Below are 12,308 nucleotides of genomic sequence, written 5' to 3'. Positions count from 1 at the left end.
TATTTTATCTCTATATCAAATAAAATCATATTTTATCTATAAAATCCAATTTTACAAATAAAATCATATTTTACTTAATATATCATAAGATCATATCTTATCATCAATTGTACAAAAATAATTGATTTCAAAATTCAATTTACGGATAAAATATTAAAATTTTCCAAAAAATCAAATTTATCCAAAATCAATTTTAAAATTTACGGACTCGAACAATTCGATCCGAAATCTCGTGAACCAATCAAAAACAATTTTTGACCGGACCAAAAATAAAATTTTAAATATTAAAATTAATTTTTAAATAAAAATATAATTTTTCCCGCGGGCCGCCCGGGACACTCCCGGGCCGGCCCGCACCCGGGGCGCGGGCCGGGGGCAGCCCGGCTGCCCCCTTAGGGCAGCGACTATCGCTGCCCTGGCGGCGCCTGGTGCCGCCGGCGCCGCCCTGGGCAGCGCCGAGCGCGGCCCTGCGCAGCGCCCAGCGCTGCGCTGGGCGGCGCCGAGCGCCGCCCCTGGGCAGCGCCGAGCGCTGCCCTGCGCAGTGCCCAGCGCTGCGCTGGGCAGCGCACAGCGCTGCCCTGGGCGGCGACGGTCGCCGCCTTGGGCGGCGACGGTCGCCGCCTTGGGCGGCGCCGTGCGCCGCCCGGGGCAGCAACAATTGCTGCCCCACCGGGCAGCGATCCAATCGCTGCCCGGGTTTTGCCCCGAAAAAAAATTTTTTTTTTTATTTAAAATATTTATTTTGTTTCAAAAACCGAGACTCAAAAATTTTGTACAATTGATTAATTTAATCGTTTGATCTGAGCAACCTGGCTCTGATACCACTGTTGGAAAACTGGCGGTCAGATCAATCACGATTGATACCCGGTGCAGCGGAAGTTTAAAAATTTTGTTATGGAACAATTCCATAGTGTGGGTATCAACCGTTCAACGATTAAATTATTGTGTGTGTAAAATTTAAATAACAGTTATTAAATTTTACCTCCAATCTCGCAACGAGATTAATGGACACCAACAGATTTGATCTGCTCTTGTTGTCTCTCCCTGGAACCGATGAACTCCTTCAATCAGGTCCACGAACAGAGGTTTAATTCCTCTGATAGATTGCACTAGAAAATCTATCAGAAGTTTTCTGCGAAGAGAATAAACGAATCTGATTCGTTATTCCTTACTGCGATTCAAAATCACAGACCGGAAAATCTCGGGCAGAGGGGGAGGGGTCGGCCGAACAGAGAGAGAGAGCTAGGGTTCGAAAATTTTCTCTGTCTCAAAAATTATGACCTGTTGTGTGTAATTTCTGTACTGAAATAACTTATTTATAATGCAGGCCACTAACACCTTAGGGCCCATTAATCATAAGCTGGGGCCTGACAAGCAAAGCCCGCTCGTTCAGAAATTAATATAAAATTCATCGTGACTCCGATTGATGAAACGATTTCACCAATGTGCACAGAAACCATTTCTGCACGTTTTAAAGTCAAAATAAATTTTCCTGAATCCGAATTCAGTGGTTTCCAAAAATGTCCATCCCTATGTCATTTTAGGAAACCCTACTCCCTTACTCTTAATTAAGAAGTCCAACTCCTTAGTTCATTAAATTTAACTCTTTAAATTTAACTATCTCAACGGGGATTAAAACTCCATTACACTGTGTGACCCTCAATGGTTCAGGGATACAGCTAGCCGTGGGCTCACAACTCCTTGTGACTCGGAACAACACTTTCCGACTTGCCCAACGAATCATGGTAAAGCGCCTAGCAACATCGCCCCATGATTCCCTAGGTATCACTGATAGTGCCTACAAGAACCAGTAGATTTTGGTTAGCGTACAGTACGGTCCCTTCATCCAAATATCCCGATCGAATCAACAACCATTGGTATATCGAGAGTCGCTCAAGATTCGATAACTATGCAATACATCTTGAAGATCAAATTAGTGACATCGCATGTGCTACTAAGAAACCATTTCTTAAATCACATCAAGTACTCTGGCCAGAGATTTGTCACACTAATATCTCCTCAGATCGCATAGGATATCCACACTCGCAAGTATGTGGTGAATCCTTGACAACAATGCATTGACTCCTATATGTGTCGTAACTGTACCCAATCTCGACACCTGATGACCCCCATAGAGTCAGTAAACGAGTCAAAGCACAGCACTAGCATATAGAGTCTCCATGATGTTTCAAGTCGTAAGGACTAATGGTGTACAACCAAAACCGCGGACTTTATCCACTCGATAAGTGATAACCACTTGGAAAGTCCGGATAGGGTAGTTCGATTATTCATCCTATGAATATCCATTTGCATGCTTCGAACATCTCCATGTTCCCTACCAATGAAACGTGGTACTCCGCATCGCAAATGCTAGTCTCAAACTCGAGCGATCCTTATCCTTATTATCGGACGGCTCAATCGACTAGGAACGGTTTTTTAGAATATACAGTGACTATAAGATGTATTTCATGATAGACATCTCCATGTTCTACCACATCTTACATACACTATAGTATATTCAAGGTCTTTATCAAAACAACAATAGTATATCACAATATAACAATATGAAGTAATATAAAGTCATTGCCATAAAAGTGTAAATAATATTAAACAAAAGATTGTTTATACAAAGAGTCATCAAAGCCCATAGCCACACAGTTGGCTCACTGGGCACCCACTCTTACAGGGTTTTGTACGAGCAACAAACTCATAGTTGGCATCATCCGAATCATCGCCGGAGCTGCGATCTTCTTCAGCCATGGAGATACATGGACCCTTGTAGAACCGCTTAGATTGAGTAAAATCTGGGATATTTCCTGCCTGTCTTTTTGATCGTCGAACCATCGGTGGAGGAGGATTAACTCTATTCAATACGGAAAAATCAGGAGGATTCTCCAAATCAATTGGATTCCCTGGTTCACCAGGAATTAGAACAGCAAGAGGAACAGGTTCCATGGGTACGGGAACAATCGGTAGGGATGAAGTCGTGGATGGGTTTTCCGATGTTGCAACACTGGAGGCAACATCGGGATTCTGATGACCCATCTCGCTTCTAATATCCTGTGGATCAAAACCTACCATTGACGACGAATTTGAGAGTGAGAGAGAGGTAGAGTTTGCAGAGAGAAACAATCGGGTTAATTGAAGATTCAAGAGAATGATAATGCCCGATAAAAAAGAAACCAAATATATAAGAATCCTATCACAAAACGGTAACATTTTCCCTCTAACAACCTCAAAATTATCCTGATCCCTTATCTCCCCAAGTTACTAACGGTAACTTTCCTAAACGGCCAGAATTTTAAAAGCCGAGATTTAAGAGATAAAATCCCATAAATAAGGCAATAATCCAAGATATATATTTCATCCCAAATCTTTCAGAATTAACTCCACATCGGCTGAACTCCACTGAAACAAAAATCAATCACAAAAATTCAATTTTTAGTAAATAGGATAAATCATCAAAATTCGTTTATTTAGAACCTTACCCAAAAACAGAACCCTATTAACAAAAATGCATATGCATGACCTATTTTATGCCTAAACAGAGTGTAACATAAAATAAAAATGCAATCACAAGCAAACGATATGTTGACAAGTATAGTGTTGCCTCTCATGTTGCCAACATCATCAACAACACCATAGTTTTTCAAAAAGAATTTGAGACTTACACACTTGATTACCCTTGATTTAGAAAAAATCCAGAAGTGGTAGTCTGCACACTAAAAGAACAGTCTTCATTGGACTCAATTAGGTAGCTTTTTCCATTTTCTTCCGATTATTTAAAAAGCCTGTACATATGACATTGGTCATCAAACTTTATTAAAAAGCTGAACACTGAATTTGCAAAAGCACTGTTCACATGGGACAAGAACATGGAATACACGTACATCCCTCAACTACTTAGTGGTTTAGTCAGAGTTCGATTTGCAAGGGCCAGTGTGTTTCAATAAATATTTTGCAGAAAAACTTGGCATCGATTGAATCAATGAAAGAGAGATTTAAACACTACACATAACAGAGTGAGTGCAGAATGCCTAAAATCCTAAAAATTCAAGACAAGAAAAACAACAGTGTTGTCGGTAGTGTTGTAACACCGCAGACAACACATGCAAAGGATTATAATGCACACATGCTGAGAGACCTCCGAAGAGTTGAGAATCTCTCATGATCTAATGCTTTAGTAAAAATGTCTGCCAATTGGTTATTGGTTCCAACAAACTCCATTCGAATCATACCTTTTTCTACCAAATCTCGAATAAAGTGATGACGAATGTCAATGTGTTTTGTGCGTGAGTGTTGAACTGGATTCTTTGATATATCAATAGCACTCGAATTATCACAATAAAAAATGGGGAGTTCACTCTTAAAACCATAATCTTCAATCATTTGGTTCATCCAAAGAAGTTGTGAACAACAACTTTCGGCTGCCACATATTCAGATTCAGCAGTCGAAAGTGACACACAATTTTGCTTACGACTATACCATGAAACCAAATTATTGAAAAGGTAAAAACACCCACCCGTAGTGCTCTTTCTATCGTTCACATCACCAGCCCAATCAGCATCACTAAAACCTACAAGGTTAGTGTTGGTTTCCCTCGTATACCACAATCCCAAATCCAATGTACCCGAAACATATTTCAAAATTCTCATAACAGCTTTTAAATGGGTTACCTTTGGATCAGATTGGTACCTAGCACATAAACACACACTGAACATGATATCAGGACGACTAGCAGTCAAATACAAAAGACTCCCTATCATGCTGTGATACATGTTGTTGTCAACACCAGCCGCAACACTATCTTTTTCTAATTTTTCACTCGAGCCCATAGGAGTTTTCATGTTCTTAACATTCTATTTGCAAAACTTTTTCACCAAATTCTTTGAATACTTACTTTGACAAAGAAAAATCCCATCATTTGATTGCTTAACTTGCAGTCCAAGGAAAAAAGTTAACTCTCCTACCATGCTCATTTCAAAAGTAGAAGACATGCATTCAACAAAACTATCAACATGCTTTTGAGAAGAAGCACCAAAGATAATGTCATCCACATAAACTTGACAAATAAGAATTTCACCTTTTGCCTTTTGAATAAAAAGGGTTTTGTCAACCTCACCTCGTTTGAAGCCAATTTCGAGCAAATACTCGGTCAACCTACCATACCATGCTCGTGGAGCTTGCTTCAAGCCATAGAGTGCCTTCTTCAACTTGTAAACATGATCAAAGTGGTGTGGATCCTCAGAACCTTTGGGTTGCTTCACATACACTTCCTCATTTAAAATACCATTCAAAAAGGCACTCTTCACATCCATTTGGTAAAGTTTTATACTCATATGACATGCAATTGCTAGCAATAGTCGGACTGACTCAATGCGGGTAACAGGAGCGAAGGTCTCATCAAAATCAACCCCCTCAACCTGCGTATACCCTTGAGCAACCAACCTTGCTTTGTTCCTAATGATGTTTCGTGATTCATCGGTTTTATTTTTGAAAATTCATTTTGTACCAATGACATTACCATGATCAGGAGGTGGAACTACAAACCAAACATCATTTTGGACAAATTTTTCAAGTTCATCATGCATGGCATTTACCCAAAATTCATCATTCAAAGCATCATTGACATTCTTGGGTTCAATATTGGAGACAAAACAGGAATGCATTATGTAGTAGCCCGTATCCAAAACTAACAATTAATGAGTAATTAATTGAAGGATCATGTTTGGATTAAGTAAAAAATGATTAAGGAAATTTCAAATGGATTAACGGAGTCCAAAACTGGATCCAGGACACTAAAAAATGGTAGGTATGGTTCAACAGGTTCGGGCGCTCCGAACTTGAGTTCGGAGGATCCGAACATGGACGGAGCCAAACATCGGAGGCTCTGAAGACTTCGGACGGTCCGAAATGGGTTCGGACGATCCGAACTCATGCGGCCAGCTGTCCCAAAATAATACGTCATTGGTGACGTCATCGGGAAGATGTTCGGACATCCGAAGAGCCAGTTCGGACGACCCGAACAGTGTATTGGACAGGTGTATGGTTGCATGCGATTGGTTGGACTCGTGGCGGAGATCGGACGATCCGATGAGGCGATCGGACGACCCAAAGCAGTTTGGACGATCCAAAGTCAGGATCGGAAGATCCGAACGTGCTCTATAAATATGAGGTCCGAGCTCCTCATTTGGTGCGAATTCCGAGTTCCTCTCCTTCGCCCACGTGGATCTATTTTAGGGCTTTGGATACTCTTATTTTAGAGTTGGAGTAGGGAAAAATATTATAGTATAGTCAGACAGTGTCTGACATAGTAGCGGAGCAGTGCTCGAGGCTGTGGAGCTGCAGTAGGGGTATGCCCCTAGTTGCGGGATAGTCGCCATCAGTGGGCTGAAGACGGACGTAGGTATATCTATAGTCTCCTTAAATTATTTAGGAGTATGCAATAGCTTAGTTAAGGCTTTTAGAGCTTAATGAATGATGCATGGGTATTTGCATTGTAGAGTTGATGATAGGCTTGGAACCTAGAGTTGGACTGTTAGGACTGCCTGTAGAAAGGTACGTAAGTACTGACTGAGATTGCCAGCGGATATGCATGCTTATGTGTTGCATTTATGTGTTTGCATGTTATTGTTATTGTTAATTGATATATGGCATGTACATATCATCTTGTGCCTGTACGTCTGTACCTCTTTTGAGATGAGCCAGTTAGGGTTACTCAACCCTGTTTGGACGTTTGATATCGAGTACCCTTAGGTACTGATACCTAGAGGACTCCGTGGTCCGCATTCGAGATTCGGGAGTGAGTGGTCGCACACAGTGGTTAGCTACCCCGATGTGATGAGCTCGTACTCCAGGCGCCAGTCTGAGCAGTTTTGTATACAGTTATCCCAGATATGGATACCCTGTCATTTGCATGCATCATATTTGTATGTTTATTCGTGCTTTCGTATTGAGCTTAGCGCTCACGTCCAGTCTTTTCTGTGTATATGGACACCCCATTCGATGGGGATGTTTAGGTACGGGATTGAGCATCAGGAGCTTGGAGAGGCCAGTAGCCCTTGAAGACAGCAAGATTAGCTGTAGGTTTATTTTAAGTAATTCGATTGGGTTGTATAATCGATTTTGTTTAGCCGGTTGTATTCTGACGGTCTTCTTGTATTTAAGTCTTGCGCATCGATTTTATTTAATGCATGCTTAATTATGCTCTTATCTCTGATTAGGTAGCGGATCCGGTATGGGTCGCTACATTTATGGTATCAGATCTGTTGGAAAAACTGGCGAGTTCCCAGACCAATTACGATTGATACCCGGTGCAGCGGAAGTTTAAAAATTTTTCATGGAACGTTTCCATGGTGTGGGTATCAACCATACATCGATTGAATTACGTGTGTGTAAAATTTAAATAACAATTAAATAAATTTTACCTCAAATCTCGCAACGAGATTAATGGACACCAACAGAACAATTCTGCTCTTGTTGTCTCTCCCTGGAACCGATGAACGCCTTCAATCAGGTCCACGAACAGAGGTTTAATCCCTCTGATAGATTGCACTAGAAAATCTATCAGAAGTTTTCTGCGAAGAGAATACACGAATTTGATTCGTTATTCCTTACTGCGATTCAAAATCACAGACCGGAATTTTCTCTGACAGAGTAGGGAGGGGGCGGCCAAAAACGTTTTGAGAGGCTAGGGTTTTCGATTTTTGCTTCTCAAAAATAATGACCTGTTGCGTCTAATTTCTGTACTGAAATAACTTATTTATAATGCAGGCCACTAACACCTTAGGGCCCATTAGTCATAAGCTGGGGCCCGACAAGCAAAGCCCGCTCGTTCAGAAATTAATATAAAATTCATCGTGACTCCGATTGATGAAACGATTTCACCAATGTGCACAGAAACCATTTCTGCACGTTTTAAAGTCAAAATAAATTTTCCTGAATCCGAATTCAGTGATTTCCAAAAATGTCCATCCCTATGTCATTTTAGGAAATCCTACTCCCTTACTCTTATTTAAGAAGTCCAACTCCTTAGTTCATTAAATTTAACTCTTTAAATTTAACTATCTCAACGGGGATTAAAACTCCATTACACTGTGTGACCCTCAATGGTTCAGGGATACAGCTAGCCGTGGGCTCACAACTCCTTGTGACTCGGAACAACACTTTCCGACTTGCCCAACGAATCATGGTAAAGCGCCTAGCAACATCGCCCCATGATTCCCTAGGTATCACTGATAGTGCCTACAAGAACCAGTAGATTTTGGTTAGCGTACAGTACGGTCCCTTCATCCATATATCCCGATCGAATCAACAACCATTGGTATATCGAGAGTCGCTCAAGATTCGATAACTATGCAATACATCTTGAAGATCAAATTAGTGACATCGCATGTGCTACTAAGAAACCATTTCTTAAATCACATCAATTACTCTGGCCAGAGATTTATCACACTAATATCTCCTCAGATCGCATAGGATATCCACACTCGCAAGTATGTGGTGAATCCTTGACAACAATGCATTGACTCCTATATGTGTCGTAACTGTACCCAATCTCGACACCTGATGACCCCCTCAGAGTCGGTAAACGAGTCAAAGCACAGTACTAGCATATAGAGTCTCCATGATGTTTCAAGTCGTAAGGACTAATGGTGTACAACCAAAACCGCGGACTTTATCCACTCGATAAGTGATAACCACTTGGAAAGTCCGGATAGGGTAGTTCGACTATTCATCCTATGAATATCCATTTGCATGCTTCGAACATCTCCATGTTCCCTACCAATGAAACGTGGTACTCCGCATCGCAAATGCTAGTCTCAAACTCGAGCGATCCTTATCCTTATTATCGGACGGCTCAATCGACTAGGAACGGTTTTAGAATATACAGTGACTATAAGATGTATTTCATGATAGACATCTCCATGTTCTACCACATCTTACATACACTATAGTATATTCAAGGTCTTTATCAAAACAACAATAGTATATCACAATATAACAATATGAAGTAATATAAAGTCATTGCCATAAAAGTGTAAATAATATTAAACAAAAGATTGTTTATACAAAGAGTCAACAAAGCCCATAGCCACACAGTTGGCTCACTGGGCACCCACTCTTACAATCTCCCACTTGCCCTATAGCCAACTAGTCATACTACGTAGACCCATTGCTTCGCGAGTTTTGTCAAACAATGGTCCTGGCAAAGGCTTAGTAAGTGGATCAGCGATATTGTCTGCAGAGGCCACTCGTTCGACACTGATGTCTCCTCTTTCCACAATCTCCCGGATTATGTGGTATTTCCTCAGTACGTGTTTGGATCTTTGATGAGACCTTGGTTCCTTTGCTTGAGCAACGGCACCCGTGTTGTCGCAGTACACCGGGACTGGACCAACAAATTCAGGAATGACGCCCAACTCTTGGACAAAATTCCTCATCCAAACGGCCTCTTTAGCAGCAGCTGATGCTGCAATGTATTCAGCCTCAGTGGTGGAATCCGCTGTGGTGTCCTGCTTGGAACTCTTCAAGAGACAGCACCACCATTGAGCATGAACACAAATCCAGAGGTTGACTTCGAGTCATCCACATCACTTTGGAAGCTAGAGTCGGTATAGCCTTCCAGTTTGAGTTCTCGTCCTCCATAAACCATGAACATATTCTTAGTCCTTCGCAAGTACTTAAGAATGTCCTTCACGGCTTTCCAATGCATCTGACCAGGATTAGACTGATATCTGCTCGTGACACTCAGAGCAAATGCTACATCCGGTCTGGTAGATATCATCCCATACATGATACTACCTATAGCTGACGCATATGGTACATGTGTCATATTCTCTATCTCTGCATCAGTCTTGGGACACATAGACTTGGATAGAGAAACTCCATGACACATGGGTAGATGTCCTCTCTTGGACCCATCCATTGAAAACCGTTTCAATATGGTATCGATGTAGGTTGATTGAGTGAGTCCTATCATTCTCTTAGATCTATCCCTATAGATCTGTATCCCAAGAATGTAGGATGCCTCACCCAAATCCTTCATCGAAAATCTACCTGATAACCATATCTTTGTTGACTGCAACATCCCTACATCATTCCCAATGAGTAGGATGTCATCAACATAAAGTACTAAGAATGTCACCGCATCCTTAACTACTTTCTTGTACACGCAAGGTTCCTCCGGGTTCTTGATGAAACCAAAGTCTTTAATTGTTTCATCAAATTTCTGGTTCCAACTTCTTGATGCTTGTTTTAGACCATAAATTGATCTCTGAAGCTTGCATACCTTATGCTCGCTTCCCATGGATGTGTACCCCTCAGGCTGCTTCATATAGATTTCTTCCTTAATGTCTCCATTAAGAAAAGCAGTCTTCACATCCATCTGCCATATCTCATAGTCATACCATGCAGCTATGGCAATTAGGATTCTTATGGACTTGAACATTGCGACTGGTGAAAAGGTTTCATCATAGTCAACTCCTTGCCTTTGAGTGTAACCTTTCGCCACCAATCGCGCCTTGTAGGTCAATACCTTACCATCAGGCCCAAGCTTTCTTTTGTAGATCCATTTACACCCTATTGGAACAATTCCATCGGGAGGATCCACTAAAGACCAGACTTGGTTAGTATGCATCGAATCCAATTCTGACTGCATAGCTTCAAGCCATAAATTCGAATCCGCATCAGAAATTGCTTCCTTGAAGCTTCTTGGATCACATCCAATGTCGGGTTCATCTTGACCCTCTTCAAGAAGAAGACCATATCGAACTGGAGGTCTAGAAGTCCTCTCGGATCTTCTAGGTGCAGGCGTGTCCAGCAATGGTTCCTGAGGTGTGGGATCGTTATTTTGTATTTCGGGTTCTTCTCGAACTTCTTCGAGTTCCATCATCTCGCCTTTCTTATCCAATAAGAACTCCTTCTCCAAGAAGGTGGCATTCCGTGAAACAAACACCTTTGTTTCAGCAGGATAATAGAAATAATATCCGATTGAATTCTTCGGATACCCCACAAAATAACACAAGCTGGATCGACTATCCAACTTATCTCCCACTGTCCGCTTCACGTAAGCAGGACATCCCCAAATCCTCAAGTACGAATACTTAGGAGCTTTGCCATTCCATAACTCGTATGGTGTTTTGTCCACTGCTTTAGTGTGGACGTTGTTCAACAACAATACCGCCGTTTCAAGCGCATAGCCCCAAAACGAAGGTGGAAGCTCAGTGAAGCTCATCATAGATCGAACCATGTCCAACAAAGTTCGATTACGACGCTCCGATACACCATTAAGCTGTGGTGTCATAGGAGGAGTCCACTGAGAGAGAATCCCATTCTCTTTTAGATAGTCCAAAAACTCGGTACTCAAGTATTCTCCACCTCGATCCGATCGAAGTGCTTTAATACTTTTACCTAGCTTGTTTTCTACTTCAGCCTTGAATTCTTTGAACTTTTCAAATGCTTCAGACTTATATTTCATTAAATATAAATACCCATACCTTGAATAATCATCAGTAAAGGTAATGAAGTAGGTGTGGCCATGTTGAGTCCCTACTCTAAATGGACCACAAACATCTGTATGGATCAAATCCAACAGATTTTGACTACGTTCAGGCTTCCCCTTAAAAGGAGATTTAGTCATTTTCCCTTTTAGGCAGGATTCACAATTATTTAGAGAGTTAATATCAGACATATCAAACATGCCCTCTCCCACTAGCTTGTACATCCTCCTTGAGGAAATATGACCTAGTCTAGCGTGCCAAAGGTTTGCCGGGTTTTGACTATCGATTTTCCTTTTGTTTGTTGTTGCCGGTTTGTCAATACAATTTATTGGAACGTCTTTTAGTTTTAAGTTGTATAGATCGTTTTCAAGTTGTCCATTTCCAATCAAACATTCATTCTTGTAAATATTGCAAATCCCATTCACAAAATTGCAAGAATAACCATCTCTATCAAGCATAGAAATAGAAATAATGTTTTTAATTAAATCCGGAACAAATAAAACATCTCTTAAAAAACCGTTCTGCAAAAATGTCTCCTATAGCTTTGGATTTATCTCTGGAACCATTCCCGAGCCTTGACTGGGTCTCACCCATCCTTAGCCTATTACTTCTTGTCATCATTTGCAACTCATTGCAAATATGAGATCTACATCTGGTATCCAATACCCAAGAAGTAGTATTAAGAAAAACATTTTTAATGTAAAACATACCCTTTGCAGTTCGCAACTGCTTGAGGTATTCCTTGCAGTTACGTTTCCAATGACCGGGTTTCTTGCAATGATGGCAAACTTGTTTAGACTTGTCCA

The sequence above is a fragment of the Henckelia pumila genome, chromosome 3, assembly GCF_033568475.1.
Source record: "Henckelia pumila isolate YLH828 chromosome 3, ASM3356847v2, whole genome shotgun sequence".
NCBI lineage: Eukaryota > Viridiplantae > Streptophyta > Magnoliopsida > Lamiales > Gesneriaceae > Henckelia > Henckelia pumila.
The sequence above is the reverse complement of the archived record's forward strand: the minus strand, read 5'-3'. Positions refer to the sequence as shown.